The 15,763-nt window shown below is 54.6% G+C and overlaps 1 pseudogene; it reads right to left on the bottom strand.

Annotated features, from left to right (window-relative positions):
• LOC137159242 (nuclear GTPase SLIP-GC-like) overlaps positions 1-15,452 on the bottom strand; it is a 30,255-nt pseudogene extending 14,803 nt beyond the window's left edge.
• Positions 15,453-15,763: the final 311 nt, after the last annotated feature.

Below are 15,763 nucleotides of genomic sequence, written 5' to 3'. Positions count from 1 at the left end.
TTAGATAAAACAAACAAATAATTTTATTAAGTACAGAAAGATTTTAAATGATTATAAGACAGAAAAATATAAATCAGATTTGATCTAGAAGAAGTAAAAGCAAATCACATTCTAAACTAAACTTAACACTTCAGGAGCCTTAAAGTCTTAGATGGTAAGGACTTTCCCCCACAGATCTCAAAACACTTTTCAAAAGTTAATAAGCAACAGGGAAGCAAAGGTGGAGACAGTTGCCGGCCAGAGAGTGAAAGCTGCACATTAGGTCTAAATCGAGAGCTTGCTACTCACTGTAAGGAGCTGAGAGTACACGTTCTGGTGAGATGATTTTGCTTTCTTCACGCCTTCATTAAGAGGTTGTTCCAGCTGGGCAAAACATTTCTCAATCTCCTCCTCCAAAGCCTTGATCTTCTCCTCCACAAAGATCTCCAAGTCATTCTGCTGATAGTGATTCTGGAATGGCAGAAGAGCACAGGACACCTCACTGCTCAGCTGATGCTGCAGGCAAAATATATATACACGCCAAGATTTCTTCTGGCCTGCGCTGCATTTTGTAGCTGGTCAGCACCTGGACAGGCGGCATCTAAAGAACACAATGTGCTGGAAGAGGCGGTGTCACCAGTCCAGCTGGTGGTGCTTTGAGTCAGTACTGAACCAAAGCCCTAGCGTGGCATGATATTGGAGGCTCCGGGAAGTAGGGGAGTAAGTGATAGCTGGGAAACAGGTTCGGTTCCAGGGTGTGGCTTCCTTTGCAGGTAAAGCCAGTCATGCTTTTAAATGTCAATTACAGATAAGGAGAAAAGAAGAGAATCTCTGTATTTTTTCCCTTCTTTAACCCCGCACAGAACACAATGGGCTCAGTGATACGTCTTATCCTCCAGTCATACAGGTCTAGCAGTGAGCAATTGGGAGGTAGCACATGGTGTGATATTAAAAAACCAACCGGCCAATGAGAACATGGCCTTGGACAACATTGGCATGTCTATACTAGGGAAAACTGCAAGTTTCAGCTCTGACACAGCTTCACTGATGCTTCCCACAGAATAAGCTGTAGTTTAGAAAGGATGTTGGGATTTCTACCGCTCATCATCTAGTCCTGCTCTGGGGCTAGAACTCAGATTCTCCTGCATCACAAACTATAGTCCCTCTCCCTAGTTTGAGTACAGAACTAACCCCATTAGTGGTGCAGAGTATGGGGTCTATGACACACAGCTGAGAAGCTCCACAGGGCAATAGTGTATTTACACACTCACCAGCTCATTGCTAGATTTTTGGAGCAGATTTGAATTTGTTTGCTGCTGGGAACCAGGGGGCATGTGGCCTGGTTCAAAGAATCAGGGGTGGAATGGGGAGAAGGCAGTGTGCAGAGAAACTGCTGCTGTGGGAAGAGAGGGGAATATTCACTGGACCATCGCTATGCTAGCAGTGAGGCAGATCGTAGCACCCAACGCTGTCCCAGCCGTACCACCATGTCTTGTGTGGAGTTGAAATTCTCAGCCAGCAGGACAATGCCGAGAGCCTCTGTCACATAATCCATTAGCAGCTTCTTCTTCTCTTTCAGATAAATGTTCCTGACATACTCTCTCAGCCTGGGGATCTCTGGAATAGCACAGATAGGCAGAGTTAGGCCTGGTTTATACCTAGGATGACCTAGATACGGCACTCAGGGCTGGGAAAATTTTCACACCCTGTGTGATGTCGTAAGGTTGACCTAACCCTCACTGTAGACACAGCTAGGTTGACAGCCCTGGGGGGGGGGGGGTACAAGAACTGCCCATCCCCTCGCTTCTGACAGAGGCCCTGCCCTCTTCCTGCCGGATCCTGCCCAGGCCCCTGTGGTGGCCAGAAGCCCCGCCCGAGATGGCCTGAGTCCTGGGCCCCACTCCCGCCCAGGCCACCAGCCCAGGTCAGCCCCAGGCCCACAGTGCTGGGTCAGATCAGGTAGCCTTGGAGTGCCAGGCCTGACCACCCCAGCACTGGCCGGAGTGCTGGCCCAATGCCCACCCCAGCTCCAGAGCGCCAGCCAGGGCCATCGGCTCAGCAGTATCGCTGGTCTCAGACAATGTGTATAAGGAGAAGCTAAAGCATCTCCTGCTTAAGCCAACAAAAAATTGTTTTGAAGACGTACACTGGAGAAGCTGTACCCATGTTGGGCACTACTAATGTTAAGGTGGAGCTCAATGGACAGACGGCTGAATTGCCATTTTTTGTGGTGGAAGGCAGTTACCCAGCCTTAATGGGAAGGTCATGGCTTAGGAAGATCCAGCTGAACTGGGCAGAAGTGCACAGGATGGCTAAAGAAGAAACAGGTCTGACAGCTGTATTGTAGAAACATGCTGCTGTTTTTGGAGAGGACCTGGGAAGTATGAAGGGAATCACTGTGAAATTGAACATTAAGCCTGACAGCCGACCAAAATGTCTGCAAGCCAGAACTGTGCCATATGCTATCAGGCCAAAAGTTGAAGCGGACCTGGAGTTCCTTGTCAAAAATGGAGCCCTAGTACCAGTATGAAGGGAATCACTGTTGTGGAAGAACAAAAGCAAGGCCTGATAGGCCTTAAACTGAAATGAATGATGGAAATGTAAGTTAGCATGCTGTGAGATAGTGAGGGCAGAGGGCAGTAGGAGAGTGCAGGAAGGGAGGTATGTGAGCCCAAGAATGCTCAGGGCTCTGTTCCCTGCAGATTAGCTAGGTGCCATTAGGGGGCAATTAGGAGCAGCTGGGGCCAGTGAAGGACCAGCCAGGAGCCTCATAAAAGCCCTCCGCCCCAAACAGTCAGAGCACAAGCAGGAGGAGTGTGCTGTGCTGTGCTGTGCTGTGCTGTGCTGTGCTGTGCTGTGCTGTGCTGTGCTGTGCTGTGCTGTGCTGTGCATCGGAGGGACGTGGATCGGACTGAAGTGAAGGGGAGTGGTGAGCTGACTTACAGTGGAGGAGCAGAACGGAGTGCAGAGGCTGGTGGACAAACGGAGGTATCCGGCTCAAGGAGCCAGAAGGAGGGGGAAAGGTAGCCCAGGGGAAGACAGTGCAGCTGGGAACACGGTGCCAGCAGCACATAGCTGCCTCTCCTAGGGCCCCTGGGCTGGGACCCAGAGGAGCGGGTGGTCCCGGGTCCCTACCCCCCTCCTTAGGGAAGACGGGGTGACTGGACACGTCTGGCCCACTAGAGACAGTACAAGCGTGGGACCCACCAGAGGGGAGCTGACGGCTGCCACAATGCCTATGGATGGAAAAATCCACTGAAGACTGTTGATTGCGCTTAAGCTGTTTTCGAAAGCTGTTTTTGCAACTATCAGCTCTTGTAATCGCTCCTAGCTATTCTTGTAATAGATAAGGGGGTAGCCATTAGACTTGTGTGATAGATAAGGAAGTATCTGTTAGACTTTTTTTGCAATGTAAAACTCCACTATGCGATCAGTATGTGAAGAGCTATCCCATGTAAGCCATAGGCATTCAAACCTGTACGGGGACTCCTGACAGCAGCACAGAAACCCTGTGCTATCCAGGGATCCCCTATGGCATAGCTCTGTGTGTGTCTGTCAGAATAAAGCTCTGCTCGATCTGAACCAAAAGAGAAGCTGTGTGATCTTTCCACGACACTGTGAAATTGAACATTAAGCCTGACAGCCGACCAAAATGTCTGAAAGCCAGAACTGTGTCATATGCCATCAGGCCAAAAGTTGAAGCGGACCTGGAGTTCCTGGTTCAAAATGGAGTCCTAGTACCAGTTACCCACAGCCCCAATCATTCCAGTATTGAAGAAAGATGGCTCCATTCGGCTTTGTGGGGATTTTAAGGTCATTGTTAACCGGGTGTTGGGTGCAGAGCAATACACTATTCCCCGCATCGATGACCTCTTCACTGGCTTGGCTGCTAGCCAAAAAATCAGCAAGATTGATCTGAGTCAGGTGTATTTACAGATGCACGTTGATGAGAAGTCCCAAGAGATGTTGACTATCGTGACACATAAAGGGCCATACCGATACTGTCGCTTTCCTTTCAGAATAATGTCTGCTCCAGCTTTGTTCCAGAGGGCTATGGACCAGATCTTAGTGGCTTGCCAGAAGTCCAGTGCTATCTTGATGACATTCTGGTCACTGGTCACTGGCAAGAATGAGGAGGATCACCTTAAGAACTTGGAGGCTGCCCTTCAAAGACTGGAAGAGTATGGCCTACAAGTCCGCAAAGACAAATGTGAATTCTTCAAGCACTCTGTTGAATATTTAGGACATGTCATGTATGCTACTGGCCTCTGTAAGGCTCCTGCAAAAGTCTAGGCTATTGTGGAAGCTCCACCTCCTCAAAACGTAGGCCAGCTTCGCTCTTTTTTAGGACTATTGAACTATTATGGAAAGTTTATTCCACGGTTAGCAACACTATTAAAATCACTACATGAAATCCTTGACCAGAACAAGGTCTAGAAGTGGACAGAACCTGTGATGTTACATTTAACAAGGCTAAATGCGCATAGTTAAATTCAGAGACTCTGAGGCTCTGAGGCTCCTTATCTCTACAGCTGGCCTGAGATGCCTCCCCTTTTGGAGTGGGAGTGGCCATGTCACACATTTTGCCTCATGAATCTTAAGCAAAGCAGAAACTAACTATTCCAAATTGAACGTGAAGCACTGGGAATCATTTTCAGAATTCGGAAATTTCACCAGTACCTGTTTGGATGGAATTCACATTTCTCACTGACCATTGACCTCTAAGATCAATTTTTGGACCATGCACAGGCATTCCACCTTTGGCTGCTAGTCGTACACAATGATGGGTATTGTTGCTTTCCACACACACACACGAGATCAAATATCGGAAATCCACTCTGCACGGCAATGCAGATGGTCTCTCAAGGCTACCTTTACCAGTTAAACATTAAGATATTGGCTAGAAAGAAATCCACTTTGAACAAGTAGAGAACACACCCATCACTGCTACTCAAGTAAAGAAGGCAACTCGCGTTGACCCAGTACTATCCCAAGTAAGGGGACCTACTGACGCATGGAACATCTCTACGGGACTCTCAGGTCTGACCCGACCTTCTTCCCTAGATGTCCAGGAGGACGGAGTTATCAGTCCATTCTGGTTGCTTGTTGTTGTGCATCATTATTCTACCACTACTGAGATCACAGATATTAGAACAGCTACATACAGGTCACTGTGGAATAGTGCGCATGAAAGAAATTGCGCAAAGCTACTTTTGGTGGCCTGGCCTGGACAGTGACATTGAAGAGAAGGCAAGAGCTTGTAGCTCATGTCAGAGTGTGAGGAACGTGCCTCAGTTGGTGCCCCTACACCATTGGGACTTGCCTGAAAACCCATGGCAGCATAGTCACGTTGATTTTGCTGGCCCATTTGAAGGAATCATGTTCCTGGTTGTTGTAGATGCCCACTCTAAATAGCCAGAAGTCTCTGTAATGCCGTCCACTACTGCTGAAAATACTATCCAGAAACTGCGTGAAATCTTTAGTCGTTTCAGACTTCCGGAACAACTTGTGAGCGACAACGGACCACAGTTCGTCTCTCAGGAGTTTGATAATTTTATGAAAGCAAATGGCATACCTCACATCACTTCAGCACCGTATCATCCATCCACCAATGGATTAGCAGAAAGGTTTGTGCAGATCATGAAACAAGCTTTAAGATCTGCAAGAGGACATTCATCCATTCAAAAGTGTCTGGACACCTTCTTACAGAAACACACCTCATGCTACGAACAAAGCGTCGCCAGCCTTTCTAATGATGGGACGACAGCTGCGCACTTTCTTTGATCTGCTGAAACCTGCCAAAGCACGACAAGCTGTGCAATGTCAACAACAAAACCAAGTCATCAGATGTGCACACAGAGCAAGAGACCGAATCTTCAGTCCTGGACAGCCTGTCCTAGATCGGAACTATGCTTCTGGAGCTAAATGGGTCTCTGTTACAGTCATGGCCCAAACAGGACCAGTTTCCTACATTGTCCAGTGTGGAAACATGAAGTTTGTCACAAAGACAGTTTGAGCATGTAGCTGAAAGCTACGAGGCAGTTAGGAATGTGCTGACCAATAAGTGTGGTCAGCTAGACGTGGACAAAGTTTTCTCTGAAGCTAAATAGGATAGCAAACTGCTAAACTCTATTTCTTCTTTTTACGCATGCTTAATGCTTTTTGCTGTATAACAATGACTTGGTAATAAGTCTGTATAATAACCCTCACACGATGCAGATTGGGGGCGCAGTTCAGCTGAAGCTGTTGCCGCAGGTAATTACCTTGTAATAAAGGTCTTTTCCTTACCCACCCAAACAGAAGTGAAGACTGTTTTCTTCTACAATTCTTGGTGCCATGACTCGGATCACTGAACTCACCTGGGTGTGCCAAGGTGAGAGTCTACACCGTCAGGGTAAAAAGAATGAGAGTACAGTTGTGAGCACCCTTCAAATTGTCCCTTAAACGGGGCAGTTTGCCGCTGCTGGTTCTGTAAACCCCGAAAGACTTGGGTGATAATTCTATGTACTCTCCTCCTCTAACTCATGAGGCACAAACTGGATGAGTCAAGGTTTCCACTCCACAAAGAGCCAGAAAGGAGGCTTCAACACCAGATTGCAGATGATCTCACCTGGCAGTGGCATGTAGATCAGTTGTTGCCAGGTCATACGTGTCCCAAAGATGCATCTCCAGTTGAACTACCTGATCTCACCATTACAGGTGAGATATCGAGCCGAGAGTAACCCATTCTCGACTCCCCTTCTCCAGCCACCTCTGCAGCAGATTCAGCCCCCTCCCCTGTTCGAGCAGATACAACATCCTCCCCTGTTCGAGCTACAAGTCCTGAGCCCATTGTTAGACCCGCACCAATAACACCTTACGGTGCAAGAACACCAGAAGTCTGCCATAATCCACCTAGAGAGAGAAGGCCTCCTCAATGGCTGGATCTTTAGCTAGGGCAAACCCACGTTATGGGACAGAATAATCCCTGGGGTTTAACCAGAAAATGAGGCAGTCCACCCTCATTACCTCGGTTAGTGATTGTTCTGTTAAATGGGCGTTTTCATTAGGGGAGGAGGAATATGTTGTGTATTTTGTGTCTTGCCTTATTGCCTTGGTTGCTGTAGCAACAGAGTTTAGCTTGTTGCCATAGCAATAGAGTTAGACTATTAGGGGATAGCTCAGCCAGTCCTGGCTGGTTTTAGTGTAGTTCAATAAAGACTTTTCATGGGTTTGCATCTCTCTGTGTTCCGTGCTGATTTCTCTCTGAATACAAGTACTTTCCTAGGATTTAACATAACAGTAACCTATTCCAGTGCTTCACCACCCTCCTAGTGAAAAAGATTTTCCTAATATCCAACCTAGACCTCCCCTACTGCAACTTGAAACCAAAACCAGTCCCAGCACCGACCCTTGGGGCACTCTGCTCGTTACCGGCTGCCAACTAGACATCGAGCTGTTGATCATCACCCGTTGAGCATGACAATCTAGCCAGCTTTGTATCCATCTTATTGTTCATTCATCCAATCTATACTTCTTTAACTTGCTGATAAGAATACTGTGGGAGACTGTATCAAAAGCTTTGCTAAAGTCAAGGTATATCACGTCCACCGCTTTCCCTACATCCACAGAGCCAGTCATCTCATCATAGAAGGCAATGAGGTTGGTCAGTGTAGCCGGGAGGGGTGGTCCCCCTCTGAGGAGGACCCAGAGAGGGAGCCAGACCCATCCTGGCTGACAGAGGCCTGCCCCAGGGAAACCCCTGAGCGGAAGAAAGGGGACGGGTCTAGGCCTTTAAAGGCCCCAGTGGCCCCACCTGACCGGAAGCAGGGGGGCGGAGCTAGGCCTTTAAGAGCCAGGCCGGTGAGCTCAGTTGGGGGGAGACGGCCGAAGGGGAAGGACGCGTCTCCTCCGGAGCTCCTAGCAGAGGCCGGGCCGGGGAGCCGTGCAGAGAGGGAGTGGCCAGCCTTAAACCCAGCCTGGGGATCAACCGAGGCCTCCCCCAGGTACCCTACAGCCTGGGAGTTGGAGGGACCACCAGAGACCCCCACGGCCTGGGAGCCGGAAGAAGGCCCGTCGGGGCTCCCCAAGGACTATGAGCCTGAGGAGAACCCCCCGGAAACACCCAGGGCTTGGGATCCGGAAGCAAACCTGCCAGAGCAGTACAGAGCCTGGGACCCCGAGGACCTACCGGCCCTGCCCGAGGCCTGGGACCGCAGGACCTGGAGGAGCTACCCTCTGAGGATGAGCCCATGGAGCTACCTGAGCTGCCGCCCATGGACGAGGAGGGCCTAGCAGGTCTACCGAACCTCAGTGACCCAGAAGAGGCAGGTACCGGGGGTTTCGGGAGGAAGAAGCCCAGGGATCGCCACACGTTAGTGGCTGAGTCAGGGGCAACCTGGGCGGTGTGTTGCGGCTGGAGCCCCGCCGACTCAGTGGCAAACGCCGTTGCCACTGCCAGGGCCCTGGGCTGGGACGCAGTGGAGATGGGCGGGCCTGCATCCCCTTCCCCCCCTTCCCTATCCTCCATGAGGAATCCTTCCCCGCCATGCCGTTCCAGAGAGCGGCTTGCTCACCTGCCAGCCCTGCTTGAGGGCCTGGCTTCAGACTGCTGCCTTGCCAGCCCTGCTTGAGGGCCTGGCTTCAGACTGCTGCCTTGCCAGCCCTGCTGAGGGCCTGGCCAGAAACTGCTACCTCGCCAGCCCCGCCTGGGGGCCGGGCTGTAGACTGCTTGCTTTGCCCGCCTGGCCTAGGAGGCCGGCGCTAGGCTGATTGTCCTGAGAAAGGCACAAGACTGCTCCCAGTGAGAGGTAGCCGGGAGGGGTGGTCCCCCTCTGAGGAGGACCCAGAGAGGGAGCCTGACCCGGACGCTGCTCCCCGATTCCAGGGGCACGTCCACACGTGGTGGAGAATGCAGGCATAACCCACCCCTTGCTGTAAAGGGGGCGACCCACAACCATACTCCCCAATACAGGTCAACATGGATCTGGACCAACTCAAACAGTGGTGAGACGAGCTCCACCAGCAACAGCAGGTGGCCCAGCAGCAGCAACAGCAGCAGCTGCTCCAGGTGTTAGGGGCCCAGCAACAACAGCTCATCCGAGACTTGGGGGTGCAGCATCAGGAGCAGCAACGCCAATACTTCCAACAGGTGGCGGCGCTACACCCCGGCAGTGCGGCTGGAGGGACAATGGCGGGTCCGGCGGGAACCCCGATGCCCCTACGACTGACGAAGCTGGGACCCGAGGACGACTCAGAAGCCTTCCTCATAACTTTCGAGAGGGTGGCATCGGCGGCCGCCTGGGCCCCCACCCAGTGGGCAACCCTACTAGCCCCCTACCTGACCGGGGTACCGCAAGCGGCTTATCGGGCACTCTCAGAGACAGAGGCCCGGGACTATACCGCGGTAAAGGCGGCAATCCTGGATGCTTTGGACATCTGCCCCGACATCTTCCGGAGGCGGTTCCGAGGAAAGACTTATCCCCCGGGCGCCCGGCCACGAGCGGTTGCCCAAGAACTGAAAGACACCTGTATGCGGTGGCTGCTGCCAGACCACTGGTCGGCCGCCAAGGTGGTAGACCAGGTCATGAAGGAGCAATTCCTCCAGCTCCTACCACCGCGGGGCCGGACATGGGTAATGCGCCACCGCCCCGAAGCGTTGAGTGATGCCGTGCGGCTGATGGAGGACTTCCTGGCGGCAGAGGATCCTCCACTCCAGGGAACCCCCACAGCAAAGGGGACCCCTGCACGAGACCCTGGGCCACCGCCGCGGTGACCCGCCCTGCTGGGGCCAACCGGGAGAAATCGGGCGCCCAGGCCGCCCACCCCGTTAGCCCCGGCAACTCCTCAGGGACCGCCTAGCCAAAATCCCGACTGGACCGCCGAACCACGGGATGCAACCCGCCCAGCGGGAGATAGCCAAGCCCGGACAGGAAGCCCCGAGGTCGGCCCCTGCTTCACCTGTGGCCATATGGGTCACCTACAGCGCGACTGCCCCCGCATGGACTTCTCGTATGGCCTGGTTTGTACTGGGGAAGGGCGGGCCCGGAGACGCCTAGGGCCCTCCGTGACGACCCCCGTGCAGCTCCCAGAAAGGCAGGCCTGGGCCCTGGTTGACTCTGGCTGCAGGCAGACGCTGGTCCACCCCGAGCTGCTTCCCCCAGGCCAGCCACTCCACGGGCAGGTCCACGTATGGTGTATTCACGGGGATGTAAAGGAATACCCCACCTGCCCACTCCAGCTCACCATTGCCGGAACGACCCAGGTGGTACAAGTCGGGGTCTCCACAGGATTACCCTACCCCGTCATCCTCGGACAGGACTGGCCTGGGTTCGCCAGACTCCTCCAGACCCTCGCACACCAGGCGGACCCTGGGCAAGTAGCCCTCTTGGGGGCAGCACCCCGGAGGGGGCCCCCGGAGATGGAGGACCCCGGAACCCCGGGAGCCGCAAGCCTACCTGACAACCCCCTCCAGACGGACCGAGAGGTCAGCCGTACCCCAGGCGGGGAAGGCCCGCAGATGACTCCCATAGAGGAATTCTGCCAAGACCAGCGGAATGACCCCACACTGCGCCATGCGTACGAGCAGCTTGCCTACGTGGTTGGGATCTCCATTCACCCCGGCCAGGACAACCAGTAGCCCTGCTTCGAACTACAGAAAGTCCGGCTATACCGCATGGAGCAGGACCCCCGGACCCAGGAACCTCAGGCCCAACTGGTGGTGCCCCGACCCCACCGGCGGGCCGTCCTAAGGCAGGCCCATGACGTTCCCGCGGCGGGACACCTGGGGCTGGACAAAACCCTCGCCCGGATCCTGGCACGCTTTTACTGGCCAGGAATCCGACGAGAAGTCAAAGACTACTGTGCCTCCTGCCCCGAGTGCCAGCTGGCAGCTCCCCCGGGAATACCCTGGGCACCCCTCGTACCGCTCCCACCGGTAGGAACCCCCTTCGAGAAGGTCACCATGGACCTCATGGGACCCCTCCCCAAGAGCGCCGCAGGCTTCCGGTATATCTTGGTGGTGATGGACTATGCCACCCGCTTCCCGGAGGCCATCCCGCTCCGGAGTGCCACGCAGAGTAGCCGCCGAACCGCTAAAGATTTTTGCTCGGGTCGGGCTGCCCTGAGAGCTTCTCTCGGACCAGGGCACAAATTTCACATCCCGATTACTCCGAGAGGTCTGCGGCATCCTGGGAATAAAAAAATTACAGACGTCCATTTACCACCCCCAGTCGGACGGCCTAGTGGAACGATTCCATCGGACACTTAAGGGAATGCTGCGGAAGTTTTCAGCTGACGAACTCCGCTGCTGGGACCAGCTACTCCCACCGGTCCTCATGGCCATCCGAGAGGTGCCCCAGGCCTCTACCAATTTTTCCCCCTTTGAACTGCTATATGGGCGGCAACCGCGAGGCCTGCTGGACCTCCTTCGGGAGACTTGGGAACAAGTACCGCCCCGCCATCAGGGGTTACTTCAGTATGTCATGTCCCTGCAGGACCGGCTAGCCCAGGTCGGAGAACTGGCCCAGGAAAACCTGAGGGACGCACAGCAGGCACAGGCGCATACCTACAACCGGGGTGCCCGCACCCAGACATTCCAACCTGGGGACCAGGTTCTTGTCCTCCTCCCCACGGAGGAGTCCAAGCTCCTCGCCCGCTGGCAGGGCCCCTTTGAGGTTATCCGACAGGTAGGCCCGGTTAACTATGAGGTCCGCCAGCCCCACCGGCGAAAACCCCAACAGATCTACCATATAAACCTCCTGAAGCCCTGGCGTGAGCGGGAGGCGCTCATGATCGCGCCCTACCTCCCCGAACCAGAGTTGGGGCCAGAGCCCCCAGACCCGGGGGACCAGCAGGAACCTAGCCTGGGCGAGGACCTCATGGAAGGACAGTGGCGGCAGATCCGACAACTCCTGAAAGCCTTCGCCCAAACATTTACGGCCAAGCCGGGCCGGACCACCCTGGTACAACACGACATCCAAACAAGCCCCGGGGTGGTGGTCCGGGCCGCAGCTAGACCCCTCCCGCGACACATGCGGGAGGCTATCGAGGAGGAGGTGAGGGAGATGCTGGACTTGGGGGTAATTGAACCCTCACGGAGCGAGTGGAGAAGCCCCGTGGTCCTAGTCCCTAAGCCGGACGGCTCCCGCCGGTTCTGTATAGACTTTCGGAAAGTCAACCTAGTCTCTAGGTTCGACGCCTACCCCATGCCCCGAGTCGACGAGCTCCTCGAGCGGCTCGGGGAGGCTCAGTATATTTCCACTCTGGACTTAACCAAAGGCTATTGGCAGATCCCGATGGAGCCGAGGGCCAAAGAAAAGACAGCCTTTGCCACGCCCCGGGGGCTGTACCAGTTCACAAGAATGCCTTTTGGATTGCATGGGGCCCCCGCGACCTTCCAAAGACTAATGGACCGACTCCTGCAGCCCCATCTGGAATACGCGGCTGCTTATCTGGACGATGTAGTGGTGTACAGCCGACGCTGGGAGGACCATCTCAACCACCTTGCCGCCGTACTCGGGGCCCTCTGAGATGCCGGCTTGACCGCCAACCCGAAGAAGTGTCGCCTCGGGTGGTGAGAAACAACCTACCTCGGATACGCCCTGGGACGCGGAGTGGTCCGCCTGCTCATGGGAAAAGTGCACGCGATCAGGGGACAACCCGCTCTGACTACCAAACGACAGGTACGACAATTCCTGGGGCTAGTGGGATATTACCGGCAGTTTATACCCGACTTTGCCACTATTGCCGCCCCATTAACCAACCTCCTTGCAAAGACTGAGCCGGTGCGCGTGCGCTGGACCCCACAATGTGAGAGTGCATTCCAGGCACTCAAGGACACGCTGTGCCGGGAGCCGGTGCTATATAGCCCCAACTTTGAGAAGAGCTTCCTGGTACAGACCGACGCATCCATGGTGGGACTGGGGGCAGTCCTAGCCCAGGAAATTGACGGGAAAGAACACCCCGTCCTATACATTAGCAGGAAGTTGTTCCCCCTGGAGCAACGCTACTCGGTAGTGGAAAAGGAGGCCCTGGCTGTGAAATGGGCTGTGGAGGCCCTCCAGTACTACCTGCTCGGTAGTACCTTTGTCGTAGTCACCGACCATGCGGCCTTGAAGTGGCTGCATGAAATGAAAGAGATTAACGCTCGCCTCATGCAGTGGTATTTAACCCTCCAGCCCTTTGCTTTCACAGTGCAGCATCGGGCGGGCCAACAGCACGCTAATGCGGACGCTCTATCTCGCCTGGGGGTACTGGAGGAGACCAGCCCTGGAGACTGGGATCTGGCCTTGGTGAGGGGGGTGTGTAGCCAGGTGGGGTGGTCCCCCTCTGAGGAGGACCCAGAGAGGGAGCCAGACCCACCCTGGCTGACAGAGGCCTACCCCAGGGAACCCCTGACCGGAAGCAAGGGGCGGGTCTAGGCCTTTAAAGGCCCCAGTGGCTCCACCTGACCGGAAGCAGGGGGGCGGAGCTAGGCCTTTAAGAGCCAGGCCGGTGAGCTCAGTTGGGGGGAGACGGCCGAAGGGGAAGGATGCGTCTCCTCCGGAGCTCCTAGCAAAGGCCGGGCCGGGGAGCCGTGCAGAGAGGGAGTGGCCCGCCTTAAAACCAGCCTGGGGATCAATCGAGGCCTCCCCCAGGTACCCTACGGCCTGGGAGTTGGAGGGCCCACCAGAGACCCCCATGGCCTGGGAGCCGGAAGAAGGCCCGTCGGGGCTCCCCGAGGACTATGAGCCTGAGGAGAACCCCCTGGAAACACCCAGGGCTTGGGATCCGGAAGCAAACCTGCCAGAGCAGTGCAGAGCCTGGGACCCTGAGGACCTACCGGCTCTGCCCGAGGCCTGGGGACCGCAGGACCTGGAGGAGCTACCCTCTGAGGATGAGCCCATGGAGCTACCTGAGCTGCCGCCCGTGGACGAGGAGGGCCTAGCAGGTCTACCGAACCTCAGCGACCCAGAGGAGGCAGGAATCGGGGGTTTTGGGGAGGAAGAAGCCCAGGGATCGCCACACGTTAGTAGCTGAGTCAGGGGCAACCCAGGCGGCGTGTTGCGGCCAGAGCCCTGCCGACCCAGTGGCAAACGCTGTTGCCACTGCCAGGGCCCTGGGCTGGGACGCAGTGGAAACGGGCGGGCCTGCGTCCCCCTCCCCGCTTCCCTATCCTCCGTGAGGAATCCTTCCCCGCCATGCCGTTCCAGAGAGCGGCTTGCTCACCTGCCAGCCCTGCTTGAGGGCCTGGCTTCAGACTGCTGCCTTGCCAGCCCTGCCTGAGGGCCTGGCTTTAGACTGCTTGCCTTGCCAGCCCTGCTTGAGGGCCTGGCTTTAGACTGCTTGCCTTGCCAGCCCTACCTCAGGGCCTGGCCAGAAACTGCTACCTCGCCAGCCCTGCCTGGGGACCTGACTGTAGACTGCTTGCTTTGCCCGCCTGGCCTAGGAGGCCGGCGCTAGGCTGATTGTCCTGAGAAAGGCACAAGACCGCTCCCAGTGAGAGGTAGCCGGGAGGGGTGGTCCCCCTCTGAGGAGGACCCAGAGAGGGAGCCTGACCTGGACGTTGCTCCCCGATTCCAGGGGCACGTCCACAGTCAGACATGACTTGTCCTTGGTGAATCCATGCTGACTGTTCCTGATCACCTTTCTCTCTTCCAAGTGCTTCAAAATGGATTCCTTGAGGACCTGTTCCATGATTTTTCCAGGGACTGAGGTGAGGATAATTGGCCTGTAGTTCCCCAGATCTTCCTCCTTTCCTTTTTTGAAGACGTGCACTAGATTTGCCTTTTTCCAATCATTTGGGACCTTCCCCAATCGCCACGAACTTTCAAAGATAATGGCCAATGGCTCTGCAATCACATCAGCCAACTCCCTCAGCACCCTCGGATGCATTGCATCCATACCCAGGGACTTGTGCATATCCAGCCTTTCTAAATAGTCTTGAACCTGTTCTGTCAGCACTGAGAGCTGCTCACCTCTGCCCCATTCTGTGCTGCCCAGTGCAGCAGTCTGGGAGCTGACCTTGTCTGCGAAGACAGAGGTAAAATAGAATTGAATCCTTCAGCTTTTTCCACATCATCTGTCACTAGGTTGCCTCCCCCATTCTGTAAGGGCAGCGACAATGTGGCAGGGACGGTCTCTTTTGTGCATGTACAGCACCTGGCAGCACAGAGCCCTGACTGTGGTTGTGGCTGCCAGGTGCAATTGTAATACAAATAATAACAATAAATGTAATCCCCACAGTTTGGGGGAAAGCTTCTGCATGTTTAGATGCTGCTTGGAACCAACTTCCTGCACCTGTGAAGTTCACCAATCATCAGTAAGAGATGCACAAAGGAGATGCAGAGTAAGTGCCTTGCACAATGAAATCTTAGCAATTCATGTTGAAAGAACGATTGCATGTTACCTGTCTCTTCCTTGGTGAGATACTTCCCCCGCCAGTATTCTTTGGCACTGACTGTGTAAACTAGATCAGACTTGTGCAGAATTTCTGAATCACTCGGCAGTGTTCTCTAAAAAAACCAGAGAGAGATTATTTAGAAAGTGGGGTTATTGAAGCAACTTTAAAAAACCCTATTGTCGCTGCCTAATTCCACCCCAGCTAGCGCAATAAGTGATGCAATGAGTGTTAATTTAATCACTTGTGCATCCTCAACGTACCCCATTCACATCAGGGTCCAGTTCAAAACTGCACTCCCTCACTCCCTTTAGCAGCATACTCCTCTGTCGCATCACACAATCTCACCATTGCGGGTGCAAGAGCCTCTTCCTCTGCAGCTTCTGCCACTGAGAACAGAGGCCTTCTTTCCTCTCTCCCTACATT

The sequence above is a fragment of the Emydura macquarii genome, unplaced genomic scaffold (assembly GCF_026122565.2).
Source record: "Emydura macquarii macquarii isolate MOO-44397 ecotype Brisbane River unplaced genomic scaffold, CSIRO-AGI_Emac_v2 contig_1801, whole genome shotgun sequence".
Lineage (NCBI taxonomy): Eukaryota > Metazoa > Chordata > Testudines > Chelidae > Emydura > Emydura macquarii.
This window is presented reverse-complemented; position numbering and strand designations above follow the sequence as displayed.